This window comes from Helianthus annuus, chromosome 14 (assembly GCF_002127325.2).
Source record: "Helianthus annuus cultivar XRQ/B chromosome 14, HanXRQr2.0-SUNRISE, whole genome shotgun sequence".
In the NCBI taxonomy this organism is placed as follows: Eukaryota; Viridiplantae; Streptophyta; class Magnoliopsida; order Asterales; family Asteraceae; genus Helianthus; species Helianthus annuus.
This window is the reverse complement of record NC_035446.2, coordinates 17,122,145-17,135,976: the sequence shown is the minus strand read 5'-3', so window position 1 is coordinate 17,135,976 and position 13,832 is coordinate 17,122,145.

Below are 13,832 nucleotides of genomic sequence, written 5' to 3'. Positions count from 1 at the left end.
AGTATGAAAGCCCACATCGCCACCTATGTTGGCAAGTGCTTGACCTGTGCGAGAGTCAAGGTTAAATATCAAAAAGCCGCAGGTCTACTTCAACAGCCTAAGATACCTCAATGGAAATGGGAAGAAATTTCCATGGATTTTGTTACGGGCTTACCTAGATCCCAGCGTGGGAATGATACCATATGGGTGATCGTGGACCGACTCACCAAGTCTGCACACTTCCTGGCTATAAAGGAAACGGATAAGTTCTCCACCCTCGCAGACATCTATCTTAAAGAAGTTGTTTCGAGGCACGGGGTGCCCACCTCCATCATTTCGGATCGGGATGCACGATTCACGTCAGAGCTATGGCAAGCGATGCACAAAGCGTTTGGCTCTCGTTTAGACATGAGCACAGCATATCACCCTCAGACGGATGGGCAGTCTGAGCGCACAATTCAAACTCTAGAAGACATGCTTCGAGCGTGTGTTATCGATTTCGGCAACGGCTGGGAAAAGCACCTCCCTTTAGTGGAGTTTTCATACAATAACAGTTACCACACCAGCATTCAAGCCGCTCCATTCGAGGCATTGTACGGACGTAAATGCCGGTCACCTCTCTGTTGGGCAGAGGTGGGGGATAGTCAGATTACGGGTCCAGAGATTGTAGTGGACGCCACAGAAAAGATTGCACAGATACGTCAACGCATGGCGGCAGCACGCGACCGTCAAAAAGCCTACGCGGATAAGCGAAAGAGGCCATTGGAATTTCAGGTCGGGGACCGGGTTTTACTTAAAGTCTCACCCTGGAAGGGTGTGGTTCGATTTGGTAAACGAGGCAAACTCAATCCACGGTATGTTGGACCGTTCGAAATCACTGAAAGAATAGGCCCAGTAGCCTACAGACTAAACCTACCAGCTGAACTCGGTGCAGTTCACAATGTATTTCACGTGTCGAATCTGAAGAAGTGCCTGTCAGATGAGACCCTTATCATTCCTTTTAAGGAACTCACTATCGACGAGCGGTTGCAGTTCGTCGAGGAGCCAGTTGAAATCACGGACCGGGATGTTAAGGTCCTCAAACACAAGAGAATCCCTCTTGTTCGAGTTCGTTGGAACTCCCGACGTGGCCCAGAGTACACCTGGGAGCGCGAAGATCAAATGAAAGAAAAGTACCCCCAGTTATTCGAAACCAATGCAACCACTACTGAGACTGAAGCTACTACTGCGGAATTTCGAGACGAAATTCCAAATCAACAGGGGGATGATGTGACACCCCAGGAAAAGCAGTAAACGTTACAGCTTACCTAGCTTCCTCAGTGAGTGCGTACCAAATTTCGGGACGAAATTTCTTTTAAGTTGGGGATAATGTGACAACTCGAATTTCCAAGATTCTATTTCGCATTTATTGCACGTTCATGTATTGACTAGTCGTTTATTTGCACAATTGATTGCCATGGAATTATATATGTTTTGGTTGTTTGATTGTGCATAGTTGTTTGTTAATTGTGAAATTGGTAAATATATGAACTTGGTGGTGAAACTAGGAAATGGTTATGAGATGGTGTGCATGTGTAAAATATAATACTTAGGGATGTAGAGGGTAATTAGTGAAATCCTAGATACTTAACCCTAATTCCTTTTCACTAATCATTTGCACACAAAACCAAAACACGTACTTGCAATTCTCTAATCCTCTAGCAATCATCATCACCATCATCATTGGCACAAGACATTCATCACTTTCGATTTCCACATTTCTCTAGAATCAACACAAGGTAAATGATTTTTGTTTATTGATTTCCTGATTGTATCAATTCTTGGTGATTAGAATACTTGCAAACCCTAGCTTTGATTTGATGGTTCTGTACTTTAATTTGATTATGATTATTGTGATTATGATGATGTATTAATTGTATAATCGATCCTCTTGATGATATTGATGCATGATATGAAGAAATAATGATTGCTATGTTGATGCTGCAATGAGAAAATGTATAATTAGGGTTTTCATTCGTATGAAAAACAAGAAACGTAACTGATTCGATTCTTTTGACTCTGTGCAATAATTGAAACTCACGCATGATTGATTAGTCTGAGTTTTGATTATTTGTCTGAGTTTCTTGTTTAAAAGTCTGAACCCCTTAACAACTAGCTTATCCCGAATTTTAAACCAAGAAACTGTTGTCTGAGTTTTGTAATCAAACATGCATGATCCGAGTTTTGTAAGAAGGAAATACTTGTCTGAGTTTGTGAATAAGAAAAGCACAAGGTCCGACTTTTTATGTTCTTGTTGGTCCGAGTTTAAATCAGTCAAGTATGTCCGAGTTTAAACACATGCATATGGTCCGAGTTTCTTAAGTTAAAGAGAGTCCGACCTTTAATCATGTTACATGTCCGAGTTTCTTAAATGATTGAAGGTCCGAGTTTACTTGGTAAGGGACTATGTCCGAGTTTTGATTGGCCATCCCCTAGTCCGACTTTGTTAAGCATATGAGAGGGGTCCGAGTTTTGAACTCCCCTCTCCTTTGTCCGAGTTTAATGAAGGGGAAACCCCCCCCACATGGTCCGAGTTTGGGGAGGCTCCCCACATGGTCCGATCTTTTAAACCCCAACCCCCTTGGTCCAAATTTAATACATAAGAATGCCATGTCTGAGTTTAGAAGGGGACTCCCTTAGGTCCGAGTTTCATATTGCTTTTAATCAGAGGATATAAAGTCATAAGTGGTCAGACCTTTAAACAGGGGAAACCCCCCCCCCCCCCCCCACATTTGTCTGTCTTGATTAACTGAAACTGAATATATGTTATTACATGATTTAACCTGTTGAATGTTAATTGTAATATATTCGTTAGATTGTAAAACATGCAACTAATGTTTAGATTGATAATCCATAAAGCGTGTTGTTAATTTACTACGTTAGACCGATGAATGTGAATTATAACTGTTAGACGTGGTATGATGATAATTGCCTAAGACACTTCGTGACATATGCTGCATGCGAAATCCTTGATAACTTAACTGATTGTGTATACGCGCATACTATAGGACATGATTGAGTATCCGTGAGCACATAGTTTAGCATACCGAGCAAACCAAGGTGAGTTCACACCCTTACTAAGGCATGGGATTCCCAGGGCACGGGAATTGGGACTGAAGGATTGAGATTGATTAGAACTGTACTTACACTATTACTAGACTACCATACCATCGTCCTCGGTTTTGCAGGACACATACGTGCAAACTACGTACACATATACTTACTACTATCCTCGGTTGTGAAGGATACTTATACATATTACTATCCTCGGTTGTGAAGGATACTCATACATATTACTATCCTCGGTTGCGAAGGATACCTATACCTAATTACTATCCTCGGATGTGAAGGATACTCACGTAAGACTTACGTGAAATTATGCTTGCTACTGTTCTCGGATTGTGAAGAACACATATGGTTACGAATAGTCTAGTGGTTATACAACATGGGAAGCCCCCATCAATAGAACGTATTAACGGCCCAGTAGAGCCACCTGTTACAAACGAACTTACTATTACGCATTTACTTTCTGTGAACTCGCTCAACTAGTTGTTAATCCTCTGTTACATGCCTTGCAGGTCGTTAGGTTTATGGAGCTTGCACAGGGAGGAGCAGGTCGTTGTGGGCTTGGATCGTGATTACCCTGTTAAATACTTTTGATATTTGATACTTATTTACGATGGGTTTTTATTAATACGCTTCCGCTAAACAATGATAATTTTCTTATGGTTTGAACACCTTTCATATGGATTTTGGTTTGGTTTAAATGACAATTACTTTTATTACATGTATTGTTCTGTATGATTGGTGGCTTGATCCTGGTCAGTCACGCTCCCAAGCGGTGATACTCCGCAGGTGGATTTTGGGGGGGTGTGACACGCATCACGATCGGAAATAATAGAGGTTGGCACCCCGTGCCTCGAAACACTTCCTTTAAATAAACGTCTGCTAAAGTAGAGAACTTGTCTGTTTCTTTAATAGCCAAAAAGTGTGCAAACTTAGTCAATCGATCCACTATCACCCAAATAGTGTCATTTCCACGTTGAGATCTAGGCAGTCATGTAACAAAATCCATGGAAATTTGCTCCCATTTCCATTGTGGTATCTCTGGTTGTGGAAGTAGGCCCGATGGTTTCTGATATTCGGTCTTGACTCTCGCACAAGTCAAACATTTGCCAACGTAAGTTGCTATGTGAGCTTTCATGCTAGGCCACCAGTACGTGGTCTTCAAGTCGTGGTACATCTTATCTGAACCAGGATATACCGAATAACGAGACTTATGTGCTTCATCCATCACAAGCTCACGAAATTTTCCATAGAGCGGGAACCAGATGCGTCCTGTTACATAGTAGGTGTCGTCTTCCTTTTGTTCTAACCGTTTCCTTGATCCACGTAGGGCCTTAGCCCTGACGTTTTCTGGTTTCAATGCTTCTACCTGAGCATCTCGTATCTGGGAAGGAAGACTAGACTGAATGGTGAGTTGTAACGCTCATACATGCCTAGGTGTAGTCTCCTTTCGACTGAGGGCATCGGCCACCACATTGGCTTTGCTCGGATGGTACTTGATCGCGCATTCGTAGTCATTCAGTAACTCGATCCATCGAAGTTGACGCATGTTTAATTCCTTCTGTTGGAAGATATGCTCGAGACTCCTGTGATCGGTGTAAATGGTGCACTTGGTACCGTACAGGTAATGTCTCCATATCTTAAGCGCAAAAGCAACAGCTCCCAGCTCCAGATCGTGTGTAGTGTAGTTCCTTTTGTGAACTTTAAGTTGGTGTGAGGCGTACGCAATGACTTTATCCTGTTGCATCAACACACAGCCAAGACCCTGAATTGACGCGTCACAATAAACCACAAAATCGTCTGTGCCTTCTGGCAATGAAAGAATCGGTGCGTTACAAAGTCTATCTTTTAAGTGCTGAAATGCAGATTCTTGTGCATCACTCCAACGATAGGTGACACCTTTCTAAGTCAGTGAAGTGAGAGGTTGCGCAATCTTGGAGAAATCCTTGATGAACCTTCTGTAATAGCCCGCCAAACCCGAGAATTAGCGGATTTCCGTTGGCGTACGGGGTGCAGGCCAGTACTTAACTGAGTCTACCTTGGATGGATCAACATGAATCCCATCCCTGTTTACCACGTGACCTAGAAAGTGGACTTCACAAAGCCAAAAGTCGCATTTCCAAAACTTGGTGTACAACTGTTCTGTTCGGAGGAGTTCCAAAATAAGCCGTAGATGGTGATCGTGTTCCTCCTGACTCTTAGAATAGATCAGGATGTCGTCGATGAAAACAATAACAAACTTGTCCAGATAGGGCTTGCACACTCTGTTCAAAAGATCCATGAAGACTGCAGGTGCGTTCGTCAACCCAAAAGGCATAACCAGGAACTTGTAATGCCCATAGCGAGTCTTGAACGCTGTCTTAGAGATATCCTTTTCTCGGACTCTCAGTTGATGGTAACCTGACCTCAGGTCAATCTTCGAATAGTAGCTCGACCCTTGCAGCTGATTGAACAAGTCATCAATGCGTGGAAGAGGATAGCGATTCTTCACAGTCACCTTGTTGAGTTTGCGGTAGTCGATACACATTCTGAAGGTACCGTCTTTCTTCTTCATAAATAATACTGGAGCTCCCCAAGGCGAAGAGCTAGGATGAATAAAACCCTTATCCAAGAGTTCTTGTAGTTGCGTGGACAGTTCTTCTAGTTCTGATGGAGCTAAACGATATGGAGCTCGAGCTATGGGCGCTGCTCCAGGAGCTAGCTCGATCTGAAATTCGACCTGGCGATGAGGCGGTAGACCAGGTAATTCCTCAGGGAATACCTTAGGATAGTCACGTACGATCAGAAAATCTTCTATCTTCTTCTCTTTCTTTGAAGCGTCTGTAACAAGTGCTAAAATAGCAGTGTGGCCCTTTCGCAAACACTTCTGGGCCTTAAGAAAAGAAATGATGCCCACCACGTCACCACTCTTGTCGCCATGAATCACTAAAGGTTCTCCATTTGAACGAGGAATGCAGACGATCTCCTTTTAACAGAGGATCTCTGCTCGATGTTGTGATAACCAATCCATACCAATAACAATGTCGAAACTACCCAAAACAATAGGAATGAGGTCGATAGAGAAGGTCTGGCTAGCTAAGATGAGATTACAACCCTTAACTACGTGTGTGGCCTCTAAACTTTTACCATTTGCTAGCTCTACCATGTGCTTGGTGCTCAAAAGTGTTGGGACACGCTTTAACATTTGACTAACTTTTAGAGACACATAACTGGTATCGGCACCCGAATCAAATAAAACATTAAAATAAATGTCATCCAGTAGAAACTTACCCATCACGACGTTGGGATCATTCCTAGCATCACCCTGACCAATCACGAACGCACGGCTCCGGGCGCAATTGTTTCCATTGTTTCCCCCGTTGTTACCCCATTGTTGTTTCCGTTCCCCTGATTATTGTTGTTATTCTGATTCTGGTTCAACTGAGGACAATTTCTCTTGAAGTGACCTTCAGCACCACACTGAAAGCATCCCCTATTACCCTGTTGCTGCTGCGGCTGATTTTGTGGAACCTGCTGTTGCTATTGACGATTCTGATTCACAGGTCGTTCGCCCCTGCAATCCTTTGCTTCATGACCAAACTTGTTACACCTCAGACAACGACCCTTGTTGCACTGCCCACTGTGATGCCTGTTGCATCGGTTGCTCTTGGGGTGGTTTCCCGTGTATCCACCCTGCCCTTGACTACCAGACGATTGCTGACCAAGACCCTGGTAGTCGTCAGCCTTTCGCTGCTGAGACTGAGACTGAGCTGATGTTGAACCCTTGCTTGAGACTCCATCCCATTTGCGCTTGTTGTCGCTGGGGGCATCAGAAGTAGCTGTGACTGTAGCAGTAGTACCAATACGCTTGGGCAGTTTGTTCTATTCCACTGCCTGATCAGTGAGACGATGAGCAAGTCGAGTGACTTGCTGGATGGTGCCAAGATTAGCCACGGTCACATGACTCTGAATTTCTGGCACAAGACCCTTGAGATACAGCTCGATACGTTTGATGGGAGGGTCAACCATAGTAGGACACAAGACTACCAGCTCATTTGACCTTTTCGTATACGCTTCGATTTCTGACCCCGTCATCTTTAAGTTGAAGAACTCGACTTCCAACTTGTGAATGTCGTCGCGACTACAATACTCTTCCTTGATCAGCTCCTTGAAATCATTCCATGGGGTGGCGTTAGCAGCAACAATCCCCAGCATTTGAACCTGAACGTTCCACCACGTGAGCGCTATACCTTCCAGAGTACCAGTAGCATACTTCACCCTACGAGCCTCATGGCATTCACACATCTCGAAAACAGACTCGAGCTTCTCGAACCAATGGAGGAGGCCTACCGCTCCTTCTGTGCCACTGAAAGTAGTAGGTCGGCAGTCAATTAAAGTTTTGAAGGTACATGCAGGAGGCTGAGCATGTTGACCTGCCGTGTGTGTAAGAAGAGACAAAGTTAAACACAAGTGTTGGTTCACGAGAGTAGGATCCAAAGATCCTAGGGTAAGTTGCAATGGCAGGTTATACCTCCTGCCTGCGCGGCTGCGAGTGCTGCAGTAACTTGTTCATTGATTAGAGTCGTTAGCTGGGCTTGAGTTAGGTTAACGTGTCCACTCATGATCTTCATATCAAAGGAAACATGAGTGAGAGATGTTCGTGAAAGTGCGATGACAGAAGAGAGTAAGCACACATGTGTTCTCAAACAACAGTTGTTACGTTCATCTAAGCATACCATGAGCAAAGTTCCATGTAACTAGCAAGTAGGCAATACAAACGTAAACCATACCACTTAGAATGTTGAGTCTTGCACGTGGAGCGAGGCGTCGTTGTGGATCGTTGAGCACTGTACATGTTATAGTCTGGTTTTACCAAAAAGCTTTTCCCTTTTTAAAACCAAGTTCACTATAACCAATGGCTCTGATACCAATCTGCCACACCCCCAAAATCCACATGCGGAGTATCACCGCTTGGAGGCGTGACTGACCAGGATCAAGCGACCAATCATATTGAACATAGCATATAAATAAACGCAAAACCCAAACACAATATAATTGGTGTCCAAACAAAACCTAGTTTAAGTTGTAAGCGGAAGCATAATGTTTAAAACCAAAGTATAAGTTCAAAAGTATGATAAATGTTTAACATGGCATATGACTATCCATGTCCCACAACGTCCACGCCTCCTCGTGCAAGCTCCAAAAGTACCTATTGACCTGCAAGGCATGTAACAACGAGTCAACAACAAAGTTGAGCGAGTTCACAGTTGGTTGTTTTGTTTTACCAGTTCGTTTTGAAACCATATGTTGTTCGTAAACCACGAGTTAACCAGTAACCTTTTGTTTCCCAAACCATAACCATTAACAGTGGGGGCTTCCCATGTGAACCACTAGACCATACCATATCGACTACTAACGAAATATAAGTTGTGCCCTGCATCAGTGTCTATCATCACTAACAGTTTGCCATAGTCCATTAGTACACGCCCATTCGAACGACACGGTGTGAGGTTTGTTAAACCTAATAGCGCTATTAACTAATGACCCGCTCGCCATCGGCCTCGACGATTAAGTCGATATAAAGAGGAAGGACTTCATGATAGAGTTTTGTCTAGTAAGTTGTAAGGTTGTTGTCCTACCCAAGGAGGACGAACGTACGTAGTTCTACCCAAGGAGAATACACAGGAGTTATAGTGGCATCCTACCCAAGGAGGATGGCCATACATATCCTACCCAATGAGGATATGTAGACTCCGTTTTAGTTTATTAACCCATTCCCAACCCTTGGGAATCCCATGCCATGTAGAAAGTGTGAACTCACCTCGGTTTGCTCGGTATGCTTAATTATTTGAGCACAATTAATTGAATCAAAGCCTATTGTTTGCACATAAACACAAATCAGTTGACATCCACATGTTCAACTAACAGGCAAGATCATCACGTACATGCAAGTAACAACTAACACATATTATTTATCAGTTATACAAGCTCATGCAACCTTGCTTTACAATTACCAGTTACTTGTACTGTCCTTATCAGTTAACATAGTCTTCGCTAACCTAGTTAATTACTAACAAACTTAACCAAGTTACTGTGCTGGATTAGTAGTTGATGAAACATAGTTGTTTCTTCGTGATCACCCTTCGACGAAACGACTGGTTTCGTCGTGCATTCCTTTCGGCGAAACACTCCTATTTCGTCATGCCAATTTTGTCGTGAATGGCATTTCGTCCAGGATGCTATTCAGTTACGTCGTGTTATCAGTTACACACAGGAACCCTAATCATTCTAAACAGCCGTTTCTCACCAACATCGAACAACCAGCTATCATACAACGCATTAGTCATAGATCATCATGTATTTAACATCTAGCATAAATCCTAATCATGCCATAAACAATCAGTTACATGTCATCTGAATCTCATAAACCTTAACATCGATCATGAACAGTGAACATAATCAATCACAATCATATACAACAGATTCGTCAAACTCTCAAGAACAACATCACATATAATCGACCCAATGATCCTGAGTTTATACTGTTTACCAAACACCCTAGCCTAAACACCCAAAAGCATCATATAGCAATCATATCTACAGTAGGGTTTTTACACTAACCGTGATAGAAGGAATAATGAGTTGATCGCTAAGAAGGGCTTCGAGAACTCAAGGTTGCCGTCACACAGAAAGAAGGAGAGGAGAAGGCTTTAGGGTTTTCGATCGGCAGATAATGTGATGAGTGGAAACAGTTTCGTGTAACAAATACCCGTGTAAACGTACTGGGCCCCTAATGGGCTTCGGCGAAACGTTGGGCCGGTGAAACGCCTTGTTTCGTCGTGGTGTTTATGACGAAACATACTTGTTTCGTCGAGTTGCTTGGCGGCGAAACATAAGTTGTTTCGTCGAGGTTACTAGTGTGAAACCTTAAGTGTCATCAAGTTAAACCAAACACAAGTTTATAACACTAAACACATAACACAATAGTTTCATAACATCTCAACATATATTTAACACGTATGATTACAAGGCAAACAAGTTGAGCAAACAAACAACTGAACAGTTAACGTACAATTAGTGTGAAGACGGAATCTTGAAAACTTGAGTTGTCACATTATCCCCAACTTGAAAGAAATTTTGTCCCGAAATTTAGCATGCGATTACTGAGGAAGCTTGTTAAGTTGCGTGGTTAACTGGTTTTCCTGGGGTGTCACAAAATATTTTCAAGAAAATGATCTTTAAAGAAATAAATACGCTTCGGAAGGTAACTAAGTCCACTAAAAGCTTTATCAAGTTACTACGCGTTTTCGAAATATATCAAGTTCATGATTAGTGTGTAACTCATATATTTTTGCTCTTGGTGATGTAAAATTGTTCAAGGATTGATTGTTGATTAATTTCGAAAAGAAAATGATATGCTTAATAGCATGGACACCTCCGATTTTAGGGGAAACTCTGGCGAAATTTTCTAAAAATTTCAACACTTAGAAAATATTTTTTTCCAAACAAGTGTTACAAGTATATTTTATAACTTGTGTTTCAAAATAAACTTCGCCAAAGGTTTTGTTACAAAATACAAAGTATCGGAGGTTGGCTTTTACAAGAAAAAGGATAAATATATATATTTAGAATATATATTTTATACTAGAACACTTGTGTGGATACTTGTTTATTTTGTGAAATAGTTATATTATTTTAGGGTAAAATAATATAACTTAACAAAGTACCTTGACATTAGAATTGTGTGGTATGTGATAGAAGTAATGAGTAGATAAACCGTACGTAAGATACGTGTTATGCATGCACAAGAAATTGATTGTTATCTGTACTTTATTAGGACGTGCTTGATTATTAGAGTAACTAATCTAACCGAGCAAACCAAGGTGGGTTCACACACTTTCTAAGGCATGGGATTCCGGTGGTTGGGAATGGGTTAAAGAATTTAAAACGGAATCTACATATCCTCCTTGGGTAGGATATGTACGGCCATCCTCCATAGGTAGGATGCCAATATTAATCCTGCGTATTCTCCTTGGGTAGAATACGTACGTTTGTCCTCCTTGGGTAGGACAACAACCTTGAAACTTACTAGACAAAACTCTATCATTAAGTCACTCATTTTATATCGACTTAATCGCCGAGGCCGATGGCAAGCGGGTCATTAGTTAATAGCGCTATTAGGTTTAACAAACCTCACATCGTGCCGTTCGGACGGGCGTGTACTAATGGACTATAGCAAACTGTCAATGATGATAGACATTGACGTAGGGCACAACTATTGTTCGTTAGTTGTCGATATCTTAACGGTCTAGTGGTTTACATGGGAAAGCCCCCACTGATTATGGATATGGTTTGGTTAATAAAGAAGGAACTGGTTAATCATGCTTTCAACTATGGGGTAACCCTTACGACAATTAAGCCAACGAAAGACAAACCATGTTTTCCGGAAACAACTTAAACATACACAACCAACTGTGAACTCACTCAACTTCGTTGTTGACTCGTTGTTACATGCCTTACTGGTCATTAGAAGCTTATGGAGCTTGCACGAGGAGGAAGTCGTTGTGGGATATGGACTATTACGTCATGTGCTTAATAAATAAACGTTGTGAATTTATGGAACTTATGTTTTGGTCTTTAAACTTATGTTTTGGACTTACGTTTTATGCTTCCGCTGTTAACTTAAAGACGGTTACTTTATTTTGGTCACCAATTATATTGTGGTTATTTTTATTTACTCAATTGCGTTGTTCAATATGATTGGTGGCTCGATCCTGGTCATGTCACGCCTCCAAGCGGTGATACTCCGCATGGTGGATTTTGGGGGGTGTGACAGATTGGTATCAGAGCCATTGGTTATAGTGAACTTGGTTTTAAAAAGGGAGATAAGCTTTTTGATAAAACCAGACTATAACCTGTACAGTGCTCAACGATCCAAAACGACGCTTCGCTCCACGTGCAAGATTCGACACAATAGGTGGTATGATTTATTTTATATTGTTGGTTAGATAGTTCACACTGTGCATTAATTGACGTGATAATTGTTATTTGAACCTTGTGTGCTTACTCTCTACTATCGTCCCACACTTACGCACTTTCGCGACACTTTTCTTACTTACGTTGCTTCGTTGTGAAGATCATGAGAGGATGCGAAGGACGTATCAACCTAACTCAAGCCTAGTTGACGGCCTTGATCAATGAACGAGTTGCTGAGGCACTCGCAGCTGTCCCTGCAGGAGGTATAACCTGCCATATCAACCCATCTTAGGATGTTTAGATCCTACCTTCGTAAACCAACCCTTGTGCTTAACCATGTCTTTTATTCTCGCGCGACAGGTCAACCTGCACAACCTCCTGTGCGCACGTTCAAAACATTCATGGATTGCCGACCTAGTACTTTCAGCGGCACAGAAGGAGCTGTAGGCCTTCTTCACTGGTTCGAGAAGCTCGAGTCTGTATTTGAGATGTGCGAATGCCCTGAAGATCGTAGGGTGAAATTTGCTACTGGAACACTCGAAGGTGCTGCGTTAACCTAGTGGAAAGCACAGGTTCAACTGCTTGGGCTGGCGGTTGCTAATGCCACCCCATGGAACGACTTCAAAGATTTGATCAAAGAGGAGTACTGTAGTCGTGACGACATCCACAAGCTAGAGGTGGAATTTTTCAACCTGAAAATGACGGGGTCGGAAATTGAGGCGTATACGAAGAGGTCAAACGAGCTGGCCATCTTGTGCCCTACTATGGTGGACCCTCCCATCAAACGTATTGAGTTGTACCTCAAGGGTCTTGTACCAGAGATTCAGAGTCACGTGACCTCAGCTAATCTTGGCACCATTCAGCAAATCATCCGGTTGGCTCATCGTCTCACTGATCAGGCAGTTGAGCAGAACATGCTGCCCAAGCGTATTAGCGCTACTACTACTGATGCTCCCAGTGATAACAAGCGCAAGTGGGATGGAAATTCAGGCAAGGGTTCTACTTCAGTTTAGTCTCAGTCCCAGCAGCGAAAGATTGATGACCACTAGAGTCCTGGTCAGCAATCTTCTGGGAGTCAAGGACAGGGTGGATACCGAGGGAACCACCCCAAGTGCAACCGGTGCAATAAGCATCATAGCGGGCAGTGCCACAAGGGTCGTTGTCTGAGATGTAAAAAGCTGGGTCATGAAGCCAAGGATTGCAGGAGCCCATGTCCTGCGAATCAGAATCGCCAACAGCAACAACAAGCTCCACAGAACCACCATCAGCAACAACAGCAGGGCAATAAAGGATGCTTTCAGTGTGGCGCTGAAGGCCACTTTAAAAGGAACTGTCCCCAGCTGAACCAGAATCAGAACAGCAACAATCAAGGAAACGGGAATAAAAATGGAGGCAACAATGGAGGCAACAACGGGGGTAGCAATAATGGCAATGGCGCCCGAGGTCGTGCCATCGTGATTGGTCAGGGTGATGCAAGGAACCATCCAAACGTTGTGATCGGTAAGTTTCTCCTGGACGACTTCTTTGTTACTGTTTTATTTGATTCGGGTGCCGATACTAGTTACGTGTCCTTAAAAGTTAGCCAAATGCTTAAGCGCACTCCAATACTTCTAAACACCAAACACACGGTAGAACTGGCAAACGGTAAAAGTCTTGAAGCCACACACATTGTTAAGGGCTGTAACCTCCTCCTAGCTGGTCAGACCTTCTCTATCAATCATATTCCTATCCTTCTAGGTAGTTTCGACGTTGTTATTGGGATGGATTGGTTATCTCATCAGCAAGCGAAAATT